This window comes from Vicugna pacos, chromosome 7, assembly GCF_048564905.1.
Source record: "Vicugna pacos chromosome 7, VicPac4, whole genome shotgun sequence".
NCBI classification, from domain to species: domain Eukaryota; kingdom Metazoa; phylum Chordata; class Mammalia; order Artiodactyla; family Camelidae; genus Vicugna; species Vicugna pacos.
The window spans coordinates 68793409-68811345 of NC_132993.1; the positions used below are offsets into that span (position 1 = coordinate 68793409).

General features: G+C 33.1%; 1 protein-coding gene across 4 annotated transcripts in view; it reads left to right on the forward strand.

Moving 5' to 3' along the window:
* The window catches only part of SEMA3A (semaphorin 3A), a 695593-nt gene that overhangs the window by 300045 nt on the left and 377611 nt on the right, over positions 1-17937 (forward strand). For 2 of the 4 annotated variants that reach the window (XM_072965111.1, XM_072965113.1), the window contains one exon: positions 17039-17072. The exons of the other annotated variants lie outside the window; for them this stretch is intronic. The gene's annotated coding sequence lies outside the window, so the exon portion shown is untranslated. The remainder of the gene's footprint in view (positions 1-17038; positions 17073-17937) is intronic. 4 annotated transcript variants of the gene reach the window in all.

Consider the following 17937-nt stretch of genomic DNA (forward strand, 5'->3'; position numbering starts at 1 on the left):
TCTAATATTCAAATCCTGATCATCCACGATCGAGCAGAGGAGCTCCAGAGCTGAAATTTGACAATTTGTCCCACATATCTACATAGATATGGAGTGTATTTATATGTAATGGACATAAAGAGTGTATTCTGTACTTGAGGAATAAGTGATTCAGGAAAAGCTGGAAATTGCCTCTTCTCTGTTCTCTGTCCTTCATGATATTTTTTTCCAAACCGGGGATAGCATTTGTTCATCAGGTTTGTTCCGTGGTACTAGGTGTTCAGTAGTGAATCTGAGATTAGAACTTACTTATTTTTGATACCAAAATTCATGTCTATTTATACAAGACACACAAATCAATATAGTTGGTATATGAAGACCTGAGTTTGAGGGTCATGGTTTCATTGCTTATTGCTGACATTAGCCAAGTCACTTAGGGTCCTTTAGCCTCAGAACTATCATCATAGTGGGTATAAGATTTAAGTTACAAATTGCTCAAAGATTAAATAAATCTTTCTAATGTGTTGTGCAAATGGGGATCTGTTTGTTTGTGCACCCCTACAAAACACTGAAGTGTGTTACAGATATTAAATATAAACAAAGCCAAATACACCATAGTTATTTGTATAAGTTAAATGAAGACAAAATTCAGATTTTTGCTTTTTAATTAAAAATTTTATTCAGTGAGGCGATTTTTGAAAGGTTTGCTATAGAAAACACAACTATGCAGTAACATAAATCAATATAGTAATATGTATTAAACACCAAATATTTGCAACATTTAAATCTTTCCACTTGGTTGATGTTAGATTCTTAGTTCTATGTGGTGGAATTTTTGATTACTTTATATCTAGCCTATTCAAATGTAAATGGTTAAGAGATCATGGTGCTTCCTTAGTCATTTACTTAAACACAGTATATAGCACATAAATGGTCAAAAAAGTTGATGAATGGTCCTGTATTCATTTCGAACTCCAACTCTAAATTTCCTTCAGGCCTTCAAAATGAAATAATAGATTCTACCATATCAAGACTTTATCCATCTTCCAGCCACCAGGTTGATTTAACTCAAAAATCCTGGATGTCTGAATATCTAATTTACTTTTATAAACATATCTTTGTAAGCATAGGCGATTAGAAATAGGACAGGAGGTATTTTTCTGCTTTTTAAATGTTTTTCCCCCCATAGGAGAACGTAGCAAGTTGTGAAGTGCATGAAATAATTTTAGAATATCATCTCAAACATCCTTACATTTAGGCATCTCATTCACAAGTGTTAAGTCTTCTTTAAGGCCTGAATTGTCAAGGATCACATAAATTGGGTAGCTGCCAAATTTCCACTTCAGTTTATGCTGTGTAGACAGAACATGTATCCATATGACCTGCATGAATCAGCATTCAGCTGTCTCACAAGCTATTTCAGCAATTGCCTATTGCCAACTAGGTAAGAAAGAATATTCATTAGAATGAAAGTTGGAGCATTATTTTGGTTATTACATTGGTTAAATCTTTTTCGAATTCTTCCCTCTCCTATATACAAGACAAAAGAGATGGTTTATTCTTGATATTCAGAAAAATACAACTTAAAATTTTCTGAAGTTGCCTACAGTTATACATTTTTTTAATTCTCAAAACTTAGTTCTAAACTTTTAGTAAACTTCAGACTATTATTTTTAATTGTATAAAAATATGTTGATATGAAGCTTTAGACCAAATTGAAAGGAGAATTGCTCACAGTGAAATTTCTGAGATTATCTCTCTGAAAAAAATTACCTCACGGGGAGCTGAGTTTGTTAACCATTGCTCTCACTAACTCAGATTATTTTGCTGAACTCAACGTGTAACGTATGACATTATCTCTTACATCTCTTAAGTTATTGTAAAGAGATTATAAAAATCTTATTATTCAAGCATCTGTTGAACATTTAGAAGCATTAAATTATACATTATTTCAAATATATTTGCTCAATGGGATGAAAATATTAAACAAAGTAGTTCTTTTAACGTAAAAAAAAAATTAAGATTTTGTACTCTCTTTTGAAAGGAATGCAATGTATTTAACTCATCCAGTGTTTATATAAAATTATTTTTGTCTTGAACTTTCTGTTTGAGTTTTTAAGCATCTTTATAAAGAGGTATTTATCCCCACCCATCAAATTCATTTAAAAAATTAAGAATGAGAGTTCTCATATTTCTAGCATACTCTTACTATAAAACTGTCTTCCATATTTTAATCAAATTCAATTCTCTATCAAAAGGAATTAATACAGTACAACACTGTCCACTAAATTTATGATAAATATTCAGTGTGGTAAAATGAGAAGTACTATGGATATACAAATGTGATGCTGGCTAAATTGTTCTTTTTTATCTGGCAGAGTCTTATTTTTAGTGTATTATAGTATTTGTCATAGTTTTAAAGATCATGTTAATCTTTGAGGTGCTATTTGCTAATACAATTAAAATAACTTTTTGTTTGGTTTATACATATAATTACTGGATTTCTTGAAACCATTTCTGGAATCATATAAAATTAATTTAAGTATACTTTGTTTGACAATGGTTAAAAAGATTTAAAATTGGTGTGCGTCGTTTCTATGGTTGAATATATATTGCCTGAGTTTTGATCTTGCCACCAGATGGCAGGAAAAATCAGAATCAAATCATTCTTTTAAGCAATGTGAGTAAAGACTTTTTTTTTCACTTTGGCTGCTTTTCTATTATTGATGTCAAGACATCATAAATGTAATGTGGATAGACAGTGATACCTGATAATTTCTGGTGAAAGTTTTCAATTTTTTCACTGTAATCATGCTATAAATAATTTTTAATATGTTCACACTATCATTGATATCAATGATGAGTTTTAAAATTATAATTAATGTAATTATTTTAGGAACCTTTAACTTGCTATAATAACTGGAGCTGTCAGTCCCCAGAATTCCCCAAGTAAAACTGGTCACTTAGCACGTGTCTATTGTCACTTCAAAGAATGGCATGACAATAAAGTGTATAATTAGTGAATACTCAACAAAGAGGTGATGGAAAAGAAAACTAAACTCTCGCCTTAATGTTAGTTCCTTTCTGGTCAAGGCCAAGCAGAAACTTATCTGTGGCTGATGTATGTCTTACTGTTTCACGGAGTAAACACTTTGAAGTCTGCGTGTAATGCCACTTGACATCTTCTGTAAATAAAACCCAACTTAATTACAACACAGAATAAAGGCAGAAAGAGAAAGTATTCCCCAAACTATAGTAAGATTCTGTAGTTCCTTTATAGTTTTTATAAATATGCGTTTTTGGCTTTACTTTTTCCTGGAAAAGTTAGGCCCATTAATACCTTAAATATACGCAAAGGAGAGAATCGAGGTAAACTCTAAAAAGAATTAAGTCAAATAATTGGTGCACATGTATTATGGATGCATTTTTCATTGCTCTAGTAATCATAATAATTGCTTTGATACATCTACTTCACTTTTTGATACAGCAGTTTTCTTTCTTTCTTTATAATATCACTGTCATATCAAGAAGGGCAAATATGTTTCCTCCCTCTTCTAAAAGAAAAAGTGTAACTGGAATGAAGTCATCTAGTCAGGTCAAGTTTGATTCATTGAACTGACCCTTGCACAACAACTTTCTTTGGCCTATTAGCAAATGCACTCTTATACACTTTTTTTCTTTACAAAGAAAGGCAAACAGCTACTCTTGATAAGTTCCAGATTACTCCTTACTGAGATAATGTAAACAATGGAAAACTATTTAATACAGAGAATGTGGCCTTCAGGGGAAGACAGGGAGTGTTTCAGGTGGCTTCATTACATGCCGTTTCCTGACCTTGCACAGAAGATTGTAGCATTGCCCTGTGTGGCTTAGAATGAGGTCCACTTGTCATTCAAACTGAAACAAAGTCTCATCAACCATAATTTCCTCTGAAACTAGATTTAGAGGCTCTCTCTTTCCGTACTTCTCACGTTTAATTTACGTAACAGCAGGTATTCAGTGTGTGTAAGGGTGCAACTTTTATTTTCTCTCCAGATTCTTCCATCTTTGAGAAAGAGGAGGCAAAAAAAATGGGGAGTTTCAGACAAGGTTATAAAAATGTTAAGCTATCACTGGTAAAATGATTGGCTACAAAACCATGCAAACTTTCAGGGTTAACAAAACAAGGAAAGACTCCACAGTTCACACAGATTTACTTCCGGAAAAAAGGCCCTTGTTTATTTGTACAAATGGTCACAAAGAGTGACAAGTGACTCAGTACACCTAGTTCAGGCAAGTTGCAAATGGAAAAGACAAATGACACCTCTGGTCAGTGACGGATGACTTTGCATCCATCGTGCTGCTACAGGGACAACAGGTAGGTGGGTAGTTGCTGCTGTCTGCAGGCCTTTCAGCAGCAGCGCCCCGTGGAGCAGAGCCAGCGGCAAAATGCATGGCGGCCCTGTGAGTGTCCTGCCACACACTGGCTTTTAAGGGCTTTTTAAACTAATTCTTAGTGAATAGTAACACAGCATTATTAATGTTTCATGCTGAGAGTCAAATAAAAAGGAATCACTAGGTTTAGAGAAGAGGTACAGTAGTGGGATAGAAATCGTCATGAAACTTACCTGGGCCAGGAGAACACCAGATTTACATTATCAGTTATGCCACCTCACACTACCTTAATCAATGCTCTAGGAATAACTTGCAAGGACTTTCAAATGTCCACGACATACTCACAAAGTGTACGATACCTATCTGGGTTGTAGACATCATCAACTTTCCAAACACAGGATTCAATTCTCCATAACCGTCCCCAACACTGTTACGTTCATTGTTCATAAAATGAGTCTTACGGCAAATCACTCATGCAGAGTCACATCCGAGTGAGTTTGTGTTAGAAACTCAAGTATTTCAGGTACTACCTATTTTTTTTTAAATCTTGCCTTAAAATTACAGTCTTGAGTTTACTTGGTAAGTACTTTGTCTGTTTTGCCAAGCGTTGAACTTCTAAACTTTACGAAGTGAGAAAACAGAAGTATGGTCCTTATATGAATCTTTTTATTCAGACTCAAGTCAGGTTAATAAAAAATAAAAACATATGTTAAAGATGGATTTAAACAAGTAAAGATAAATGTAAAAAAATGTAGATAGATTTGCAAATGTCAAGATAAACAAATACTGCAAAATTTATTTAGAGATTAGGAGTATTGAGAAGGAAAACAGAGATTGCAGATTTCACCCATGGAACTGTTCCTTTATTTGAGAAAAATACAGTGATACTGGATAAAGCTAAGTGGACCAAAAGGAAAAAAAAAAAAAGAAGATTTCCAACTTCTCAACAGCCTAACTCAGAAGAGAGGAAGTTAGAAAGATAACGCACATTAAAAAATGTACCTATGTTCCTATTTGCAATAAGATGTTTAATGAAACATGAACTCAGCATACAACTGGGTCATCAGTGATTTTCAAACAAGAGTTCTGCCAAGGCAGATTTGTTGTGATGGATGACTGCTTTAAATTTTTAAACCATATCACTTCATCAGGTAGTGCTGGATTTCAGGGATTGTAGAGACAATAAACAGAAGACCTTAGCTCCTTCTGCACCAAATATTCATCTATATATAAAGCAAATTTCTGTCTACACTGTATGTATATGCTCTCTAAAAATCATTATTATCTCTGGTAGGAGTAATCCAAATCTCAGGTTAATGATTTAGTTTCATTTATTGAACAATAATTTAAGCACATAAACATCTGTAATCAATTTATGAGTTACTTGTGATAGCTGGGCACATTTGTTCCAGAATGATTCCAAATTGAGAATAGGGGCTTTTCCCTGTGACTTTGATTACCCAGGAACCTGATTTTAAGTATCACCCACAGGGGATATGTTGCTTTCCAGAGGGTAGCAAAAAAGTTTCTGCATTGGGCTCGGAGAAATATTATGTGTGTTGTGCATATTTTTGAACCCAGCAATTCTGCTTCTTAGAATTTATCTTAAGTATATACTCTAATCAATGAGCAAACATGTATGTACCAGGGTATTCATGAAAATATTGTTTGAAATAATGAAAAGCAAGGTACTAACAAAGCAAATGCTTGCAAGACAGACATTAGAAAAGTTAGAGTATTTTCATGCAATGGAATTCTTTCAACCTGTTAAAATGGAATGATTGGATTTAGAAAATAAAGGTCTCCAAGATAGGTTGTTAGTTTAAAAAAGAATCAATTTTAAAGAAGGAATGCAAATGTAACCACATTGGTATAAAAAGTAAAGGGAAAAGTTTTACAAGAATCTCTTCAAAGTAGTCACCTAGGGGAAGTGAGGGAATATTTCCAGGTAGAGAAGTGTTTTCTTATACCCGATTGTGTGTGTGTGTGTGTGTGTGTCTATATGTAATGGAAAGATAATTTCCAAAAGCTTCCGCACTATAACTCCTCACCCACCTGCATTGTTTACATCTTCAAATTCTTGGCTGTCCCTGCAGATGGACTTGTCATGCCATCAGCAAAGGCCAAACCTTCCAGTGAAGCTTTGATTTTTTTTTTTTTTTGTCTTCTACTCAAAGAAATTGTTCTCTGCTTTGTCACTGGGTTTTTCTTTTTATTGGATGTTTTTCTATCAGAATGCACCACACATCATACTGTTGTTTCGCTGTCTTTCAAAAGAAGGAAAAAAATTCATGGCATATTTTCTTCTTGAAATTACCACTCTATTTTTTTTTTTATCCCTATGCAATAAAATTCCTTAAAGAGTGGTCAACACTTGCTTTCTCTGTTTCCCTACCCTGTTCTCTGTATTTGTTTTGACTTTGTTATCATTTCATGCATTAAAGTGCCCAGGTTTCCCCCAGGCCTGTCCTGTGCCTCCATCTGGGCCGTTGCCTACTCCTCTCTGGGCAGGTGGTAGGTGTGAAGGCCTGGCCATCCCTCCCATGGCCATGTTGGGCAGAGGCCTTCTGCAGCCTGAGTCTTCCTGGTGTGATGGATAATTTTGTTGTTAACCTGGTCAAGATGGGGACTACATTACCCAGAATTTGCTTCTTCTTTGGTTAGTATATAATTCTACAAGTTATGACAAATGTATACATTTGTGGCACCATCACCACAATCAAGATATAAATCAGTTCAGTCATCTCCCCAAGTTCTCCCATGCCTCTTTGTAGTCAAATCCTCCCTCCACCCCCACTTCCTGGCAACTGCTCATCTGTTTTCTGGCCCTATGATTTGGTCTTTACCAGAATGTCATGTACATGGAATCATAAAGTCTGTATCCTTTTGATTCTGGTAATACATTTGAGATTCATCCATGTTATTGCACATATCAATAGTTTATTCTTGTATTAAGTAATATTCCATTATATGGGCATAGTTCTTGTCTAATATATTTGAAGTTTTACTATTAGGTGCATTTACACTTAGGATTGTTATGTCTTCTTAATTAATTAATTTTTATAATAAAATATTCCTCTGTTTTCAGTAATACTGCTTTTCTTGAAATCTTTGATACTGATATATCTAATCCACCCCTCTTATGCTTAATGTTTGTGGGACATATCTTTCCAGCCCTGTACTTTTAACCTATATTTACATTTAAAATAAATACTTAAAAAACCCAAACAGGACAGATATTAAGTGTTCAGTAAATTTTGACAATTGCATATCTAAATGTAACAACTAGCCCCGCAAATTTATTGCACATTTCCATCACCTTTGGAAGTACAGAAGGTCCTCTCAGACTTCTGTCCTATTAATTTTCCCCATCTCATCACTCTGCCAGAGACAGCCACTTTCTGATTTTTAATTACCATAGATTAGCTTTACCAGGTCTTGGATGTTACATACATTGAATCACACAATATATATTCTTTTATATATAATCTTTCTTCTCATTATGTTTTTGAGATTTTTATAGACTATATTCATTTTGCAGCTATTTATTTATTTGTTTATTTATGCAGTTCTTTTTTTTATTGGTATTCTATTTTATGGATATACCACAATGACTGTTATTCATTCTGCTGCTGATAGTCATGAAATGTTCGCAGCACAGGGCAATCATGAATAATGTGCTATAAACCTTCTGATGCAAACCTTTTGGTAGACATATGCTTTCCTTTCTCTTGCATAAACACCAGGAATGAAATTGCTAGGTTGTAAGATAAATGTATGTTTATCTTTGTAAGAAATAGCCACTGTTCCGAAATGCGTGTACCGTTCGTCATCCTCATTAGTATTACGGTACTTCTGTTTGTTCCGTATCCTCATCAATATTTGATACTGCCAGTCTTTTAAGATTGAGCTCTTTTGGTGAACGTGTAGCAGTATCTCATTGTGGTTTTAATTTGCATTACCCTGATGACTTACAATGTTAAACATCACTTCAAATGTGCCTTGGTTAATCTTGTATTTTCTTTTATGAGTGGTACTTCAAGTTGTTTGTTCATTTTTATTGAGTTGTTTGTCTTTAGTTTATTCCTTGAAATTTATATACACATATGTATATTAGATAATAATATTTTTTCAGATATTTGTATTTTAAATATTTTCTCCCCAGTTTGCAGCTTGCCCAGTCCTTATTTTTAAATGATGTTTTATGATGAACAAAAATTTCTAATTTTGACAAAGGGCAAGTTATGGATTTTCTTTCTTTTATGGTTCATGTATTTTGTGTCCTATCTAAAAAATAGTTGTATGCCTAAAATTGGCAAATGTATCTTTCTTTGTTTTCATATTGAATTTTATGTTTCTAGCTTTTATGTTTAGGCTTATCTTACATCTTTATTATGTATTTTGTACACTGTGAGGTAGGAGTCATGGTTCATTTTTTCCATATGAGTTTACCTACTTCAGCACAATTTATTAAATGCTTACTTTTTGTCATTGAACTCCCCTGGTGCCTTGGTTGACAATTGAACTTATACATGTGAGCCTTATGCTGGGGTGCTCCTTCTTTTCCACTGATAATGCTTATAAATTCTTGTACCATTAACCACCTTGTCTTGATGAGCTTAACTTTACATAAACTTTAAATCGGATCGTTTAAGTACTTTAAAGTTGTTCTTTTTTAGATTCTAGTTTTGATTCTTTGCATGTCTATTTAAATTTTACAATCAGCTTGCCTATTTCTTCAAAAAAGCCTACTGAAATTTTGATTGAGTTTATGTTGAATCTATAGCTCAATTTGATGAGAATGGATGTTTTAACAGTACCAGATCTCTCAGTTCATTTAGATCTCTTTTAATTTTTTCAGCAGACTTTGGTAGTTTTAAGTGAAGAGGACTTGACAGCTTTAATTAAATACTATTTTTGTATCAGTAATGTTATTGTGATAACTTTACAATTTTTGTTATTAAATTAGTTTTTACTAGTATATAAAATTACAGGTGACATTTGTATATTTACTTGAATCCTTTCACTTATGCTAACTTTATGTACCAGTCTAGTAGTTCTTTATTGAAGCTTTCATAGAGTTTTCTATTTACACAATTATGTTTTTTGCAGATAAAAAGTGGTTTTACTTCTTTTTTCTATTTTTTATGCTATTTTTATTTTCCTTGTCTTTTTCTTCGGCTAAAACTTCCAAGTATAATATCGATGGTGAAAGATTGATGATGACAACAGATGATGATGATGGGTAGATGTGGAAAGAGTGGACACTTTTTATTGTTCCTAATCATAGAAGATAAATGTTCAATGCTTCATCACTCTTTCGATGTTAGTTATAGGATTTTCGCCAGTGGTCTTTATAATATTAAGAAACATTGCTTCTCACCATAATTTGTTGAGAGCTTTGATCAGTGAGGATTGTATTTTAGCAAAAGCTTTTTCAGCCTCTGTTGAGATGGTCATAAAATTTTCTTCTTTTATTTTATTAATTGGTGAATTGCCTCCACTGATTTGTGAATGTTGTACAATTTTGCATAATAAAGTTAGTCAGGTTGCGTATGCCTTTCTGTATGTTGCTACGTTAGATTTGCTGTTGCCTTTATTATGGTGTCCTTTATGTTCATGAGGTCAGTATATAAGGAGTATTTTTTTCATTCTGTCTTTGTCAGGTTTTAATATCAGGTATGTTGACCTCATAAAATAAATTTGGTATGTAATGTCTTCCATTTTATGGAAGAGTTTATATAAGATATTATTTCTTCCTTTGGTGTTTGAAAATATTCACTGGTTTATCCATCTGGGCCTAGAGTTTTCTTTGTGGGAAGGATTTCATAATGAATTAAATTACTTTATTTGGAGTGGGCTAATCATTGTTTTTCATTTTTTTCTTTTGACAGTTTTGGTAAGTTATGCTTTACAAGGAATTCGCCTGTTTCATCTAAGTTGTCAAATATATTAGCATAACAACACTCACTCAGCCTTCGTACAATACCTTTTTTGTGTGTATGATCCATAGTGATGCCCCTTCTTTCAGTTCTGTTATTTATAATTTGTGACTTTCCACTGTTTTTTTCTTTATCAGACGAGCTAGAGGTTTAACAATTTTATCAACAATTACTTTATTAATTTAGACTTTTTGATTTCTCAGATTTCACTTCATTGTTTTTCCTCTTATTTTTATTATTTTCTTTCTTCTACTTAATTTGGATGTGATACACTCTTCTTTTCCTAGCTTCCTATGATAAATCACTTCAGGTGAAGTGATTTCACTTAAAGTGATTTAACACCTTTCTTCTCATCTGTAAATTTCATTCAAAGCCCTGCTTGAGTTATATTTCATACATCTTGGCATGTTGATATCTTGATTCCCTGGATCAGGAAATTTGGGAAGTACTTGCCTGGGCACTTCTGGGTGAGATCTTTCAGGTAGTTGGGTGGTGGCAGAAGCTAGCACAGTAGACTGCCGAAGCGGCCGAGTCAGACAAACCTGCTGCCTTCCTGTTTCCCTTTCTCTCTCTCTCTCTCTCTCTCTCTCTCTCTCTCTGCAGTCTCAGAGCTTCGCATGTGGTTTCTCCACTTTAGTTAGTTTAGGATTGCTCATAGCGTGATGGCTTCAAGAGATTCCTTCTGTTTACATAATGATTCAGGACTCCAAAGGCAAATGTCCCAAGAACACCAGGTAGAAGCCATACCACTTAGCCTTAATGGCCTAGCTTTGGATGTCACATAGTGTTACTTCAGCTGTAGTCACAAGCCTGCCAAGATTCAGTGAGCGGTAGAATAGACTTCATCTTTTGACAGAAAAGTGGCAAAGTCACATTCTTAAGACAAGAATGCCAAATGAGGTATTGAAGCTGGGTTTGTAAAATACAACGTGTTACATCATCATTTTTATTTATCTGTTTATCTCTCCTGCTCCAAATATCATTGTCATGACTACTTGTTAACTTTCCTGTCTCCTTACCTAACACATGGTAGGTATTCATAAATATTTGAATATATAAGTAAATTTGTTGATTTTGTCTCATATATCACAGATTTACTGATATGCATTTTTTAGCCTGAAAATACTTACTTCAAATTTTTCAATTTTTAAAGATAAATGTCAGAAATCTTCATCTGCACTGCAGTTTCAACCCTCTTTCTTTTGTGTGTACAGATTTAATTCCTTTTACACTTTCTAACAGTGAGTAATGCCACAAGCAAGCTTTTTATAGACTTAATCTAAATCTTCTTTGTGGGTGGCTAACCTTTGACAACCACTGTTTGAAAAGTCCCATCAGAAATATCTGTTTTCATGGCTCTGTTTTCATATCAGACATAATTCAGAAATTTCCATAGCACGAATATTTGTTCTGTCCAATTAAAATAAATAGGCCCACTGCCTTGTGTATGCTCAATAGAAACACTGTAAATAAAACCAGCACAGCAGTCAGTAATCTAAAATAACAAAATAGTTTTGCTTCCTGAAACATAATCAAGAGTGAAGACAGGCATGAAAATAGGGCAAATGTCCTCCCAGTAGGCACGTGACCTTCCACTTGTCTGAAGGCTTCTGTGCTTCGTTTTGAGTCCGAAGTCATCTTCCCTGAGACTTGCTCTGGGGTTTAGAAGAGGGAAAGGGAGAGTTATGTGTGTATTACACCCTCCTTAATTTCTGACCTTCTAAGAGCAAATAGGAAGAAAAGCCATTTGCCATCTTCTTACTTTTAAGTCTTCAAATCACAACAGCCTAAGACAGATAGATGTAAGTCATTATTCTAAGTTCATGTTCATTATTCTAAGTCCATGCTAGAGCTGGAGAGACGTTATTAAACATAGAACTCGTTTAAGTCTCTGAATCTTAGGAGTTATTTTCCTCACCCTTATAAAAATAAGCAATTTTCTTACTCTTTTCTTTGTAAAGCTTTTTAGTAGGAACCCGTAGAAGAAAGATCCCCAATGAAGTGAAGGAGCTGAACAAGGATGTTCCCATCCTGTCTTCCTACTTTTCACCTTCTCATTGACGTCTTCCACTTTTGTAACAATGCACCGTCCTGCTTGGGTCCTTCTGATACAACAATCTCTGAAGAAAACCCCCTTTCCCTTAGTTTCCTTTGCATGGTTGAGACATGTTGATACTTTTAGAATGCTACTTCATTACTTATTTAGAAAGAATGAACTGTAATAAGGGAGAAACTTTAATGACGTATGTTACAAGCAGAAATAAAAAATAGACTTTAACAAAATTTAATGATATTCAGATTACCTTGTTGACATTCATAGCTTGCTAACATTCTTTGATCTCTCAAACTCTTGACTGTGTGTACTTGCTGGGTGCCATCTTACTACTTGCTAGGAAAAAGCAGTATTCAGGAGATATGTTCTCTGTCCTCACCCAGACAGTAGGGGAATTTTCTGTAAATTTTTTGGAACATATTTTATTTGTTTCTATGTATTAGCCTAAGTAAGTGATAGCAAAATGCTTTCTTTATTGAATTTACTTCAAATTTAGTGAATTTTGACTCTAAAATTAGCATAAGCTTTTTGAAAATTAGTTAGATTTAAGCTAGACAAAATATGACTTCTTGGTTCAGAAAAGGAAAGCTTTAAAAGGTGAATAGACTCGTAAGACTTAGTGAACGTTAAATATTCACTAAGTCTTATATCACATAAAACATCATTTGATGAATTAGATGTCATTGAGTCATAATTATGGAAATTAAATTTCCCCTCAAGTGCTCATGGGCAGAAAAGGCAAGTTTAAATGCACTTGGCTTTGTCTACACACAAAATTTAAATAAAATTAAAAAATAATCATTTTCTCTAAATGTCCTCTAATTAGGACTGCCCTTTGTGTAAAATATTTAGGGCAGTCACATTATTATGAGAAATTAATTCTATAAATAGCTGCAGATAGTAGCATTACTGTTAAATTATATTGTATCATCTGACTCTTTGGGAAACTGATATTGAAGGACCATACTCTGAACATACAAAGCTTTTAGACCTTTACACTCCAGAAAAATCTTGAAAATACTATAGTTTGCCAAAGCTAAAAATTGACTTAAACACAGTAAAACACACACACACACACACACCTCCCATGTCTGTGTATGTATGTATAAGAACTATGGAAGAATTTGAGACAAATGAGGTATACCTGGAACCAGCACTATCCACCAACACCTGGGCCTTCCAGCCAATCTGTTTCCCAGATGTACATCCCATCAACGCTATTCCTTTAATAAATCATTAAACACGGGGTCAGATTACTACCTTGCATACAAAAGGTTAGAATTAGTTATTTTTCACATCAGTTGGATTGAATAATGATAATCTACTTAATTTGAAAAGCACATGCCTAAACTAAATCAATTTCATATCCTTATGATAATGACAACTGGCATTTGTAATCATTTTAATTTTTGTCCATTCTATGTAAAATTTTACCTATTTTTGTTCTGTAACAATCATGTTTATCTAGAAAAAGTTACTGTCTGTTCTTCCAACATTATAGGAATTTCATACTTCTTATGCAAAATGTCTCCCTGCTTGGAAAGTATCTTAGTTAACTATATTGTTTGTATGTATGTATGTATACTATATATATCTCAGAATTTCCTTTTATTTATTTTTGCTTACCTAAAATCAAGTACATTTTAATTATTCTCCAAATAACTAAAAGCTGTTAAACTATGCATATTTTCTTTTGAATGTGTTGTGCCATAATTACAGTCCTCTGAAGTAATAAAATTATTAGAAAAATAAATAAGAAGGAAGGATTGCTGTATTTTAATGAAGCAAAAAGAATTGTCAAAGATATAGCCTCTCCAATTAAGTCTGTATATATTTAGATTGACAGAGTAACAAGTCACACTTCTCAACTTTTTCAGGGAGGTATTTGCTTAGTGTAAAATTTAATGTGTACTTTAACTTGCAAGTAACATTTACAATAGCAGAAAGCTCCTGGAAGCATATTATGTTGCCTATGATATTTTTATGCTGCTTCACACATATGCGTTCTCATCAAAGTTGTACTCAGGAGAAAAGAGTTCATGTTCATTTCTCTGCCTCACCTTTCTCCTTTCACCATCATTCCCAACAGCAAATTAAGTAAGACAATAGAAATATTTTGACTGTCTATTGTTTCTTTGACATGTCTTTCTTTTGTGCATCTTACTGGCAGGACATTCTTGAATGAGATATCAAGCCTATGTCCCCTTTCACCCCCAACTAAAATTTTTTTCAACAAAGACTTTGTTTTAAGCAATTGGAATTCTTAGTCATTGTCATTCTTTGATACTTTATTTTGAAATGATGATATAGGCAAAAATAATTTATAAATATTATTCTTTATTTTGAAGGTGGTTGAAAGAAATGGCTGGGGAAGTGAACATAGCTAGTCATGTAGAATCATTCCAGCTTCTATTCAACTGTCTCTAGAAAGATAGAGAAGTGAGGTGGTGTTAATTCCAATGGTTGACTAACTTAACACTCCAGAATCCTCCTAACATGGTTTCCATTTTTACCAGATGGTATAATCCTCACTCTAGGAGCCCCACCCTTTGGTATTGCATGTTCTCACATCTTTCCAGGGTCAGTCTCCTCAGTTTAGATCAGAGAGAAGTTACCTAAAATATGGTTATTTGTTGATCAGCCAATATTTTATTTCATTGTGTTAAAATATTTAAAAATTTAGAATAGTATGTATAAACAAAAAAGTCATAGTCTTCCAGAAGACATTAAGAAAAAAATTAAAGTTGGAATATGAAACTGAGAGATAAAAACTAAAATATTTATTTGAAAAGGTAAAGATTAATGCTAGAAGGTGTTAAGTTTAAATATCAAGTTATTACAATGAGTATAATGATGAGTTTGTAATAGTTAAGAAGAGAAATAATGTTAAAGCTCATTAGGAGATATTTAAGTGAGATTTATAAGAATCCTATGATTTCCTGTGTTAACACTGGGATGGAGAAGAGTGGTATTTTTAACATTTTCTTCTTTTAAACCATAAAAAACAAACAAAAAAGGTTTACTTAAAGGCAAAATAGCAGATTGAGTGAATATTTTAGTCCCTCTTAAACTTAAAACTACATAATTAGTTAGTGAACTGTTAGGTTTGTTTGTTAATTTCTTCAATGTAATGAAAATTATATATTGGTATGGTTCATTGACCAAATCAAATTAATAAATATTTAGTGAAGGCCAACCATGAACATGACTTTTTCTAGGACCTAGATATGCAATAGTGAACAAAAACAGATAAAACATTTGCTCTCATGGAGTTTATATTCACCTGGGGAAAAAAGACAATGAACAAAGATAGATAGATAGATAGATAGATAGATAGATAGATAGATAGATAGATAGATAGATAGATATTTAAACTTCTCTGACAGAGGGTTGATAACGGTATAGGTAATAAACTGAAGTAGGAAGTGTCTGGGAAGAATGTAATTCTTTTTTACAGAGTGGCTGGACACCACTTCTTTGGTGAAGTGACATACGTGACGAAGATTCAAGGTTATGTATAGGGATTGTATTTGTGTTGAAGGAATAGCAAATACAAAGACCTCAAGACAGAAATGTGCTTGGTATTTTCAAGAAACAGCAGGGAAGTTAGTGTGGCTGTAGAGGATGAAGGATAGAAAGTGAGGTCAAAGAGGTGTCAGAGACCACATGAAAGTCACTTAGATAGTGACAAATTCATATTCAGGTCTAATACCTATACATTTTGCCATTGTGTTCTCATTGCACCAACACTGCAAGCATGTCTCCTTTACTCTGTGGTTATTGGATATGAATTGTTTTCTGTTTTTACAGATGTGTGTATTATGTTACAATGAATGAAGATGCTATCATAGTTACAATGATCTGTTGGAAGGCAGGTTTAATAACTTCATTTAGCTTTATAATGCCAAAATCTATGACAGTAGTTTTCTGTTAGGTGGCCAATGTACATATTTTCTCAATGAATGAGTGAATAATTCAAATCCCTTTTCACGATGAGAGGTAACATAACTTGGTCAAAAGCACAGACTGGAGGGTACACTGTTCGAATTTGAAGGCAGGCTCTATAGACCTACGTTTCTTTAGTTACCATGGGGATTACAATTAACATGGTAAATTTGTAACAGTCTAGTTTTTAATTGATACCAAATTAGCTTCCGTACCATACAAAGCTGTGCTCCTATATGGTTCTCCCCTTCCCCCTTATGTTGGTGGCACAAATTAAAATTTTATATATTGTGTGCTGGATAGTAGATATCATTATTTCATGCATTTGTCTTTTAAATCATGTAACAAATAAAAAGTGGAGCTATAAACCCAAAATTCAGTAACGACTATAGTATTCTTCCATATAAACTAGTTTAGATTAGGTTATTATAATGCTCGTATCTAAGTTTATGCCTGGGAATACTGATTATTGAGTAATACCCAATTAAAAATTTGAAAGTAATAATAACATTTTAAAATTGCAATTTGTTATTATAATTGACATCATTTATATGCAAGCAGGAAAAATTTTGTCCGTGGTATTAAATTCAATCACTATAATATTAAAAATTTTGAACAAAAATTTTTATGAAAGTTTATAGCTGAACTAATACAGAATTTCATAATGGAAACATAAACTAGTCACAGAATTTTTGGTATGAGGGAATACATTTAAAACCTATCTGTATCAATTAATTTTTTTCAGAAACTTTGAAGTGAATATTCCTGTATTCTGTCACGTAAGTAAATATTTTACACAATAATATTCATCAATTTAAAATCTAAAAAAGGGTTTTCACCACCTTATGAGTTGTTGACCAAACAACATTTTAGCTATCCATATTTATCATAAATTTACATTTTGTAGTGAGTCTTGTAATGAGTACAGGGTATCTGAAATAGGTTTGAACTGTTTATTTTTAATAAAGCAGAACAATATTAAATCACAATGTAGGTAAAATAATCTTTATTCATAATTGAAGTATCTATTTATAATGCAGCCAAATTAAAAAGAAGTTTGGCATAGAGGCTAAGTTTAAAAATACCATAATCAGTTACAATAACCATGCAAATTAGGATTTTTCAAAGGATTGTGCTTTAAAAATTGCAAATATCTTAGGGACATTAATGAAGAAGCCAAGAACTGAATTTTATTCCTCCTTAAAACACAATCTTTCTTCTAATTAGTGTGCTGTATCAGAGCTGTTTCTCCTGATGAATTAAGAATAGGCAAAAAGCCTCTGCATCATTTTCCCCTTTGAAAGTTTGTCTTTACTCCAAAGCTTTTCCTCCAAATGTTGTTGTAAGTTATACCTGTCCAATTTCAAATGAAAGGAAAAAACTGGAGAACATTTTCAGTTTTCTGAATCTCAAGTTTTTATAACTTTTCCAGTCTGATATCTAACTAAAAGTTGATAGTCTAATTGAGATAAGTCCTGTCTATCTTGTTTTAAATCCAAAGCTCCATGTATGAAACTATCATTTCCAACTTTAAACCTTTGCATTTATGAAGTAAATGGATATGACTATAACGTCCTTTTAGAGATGCTGGTCAGCCAGCATCAGCCAGAGATAACCAGCAACAACAAAATAAGCTCCCACACG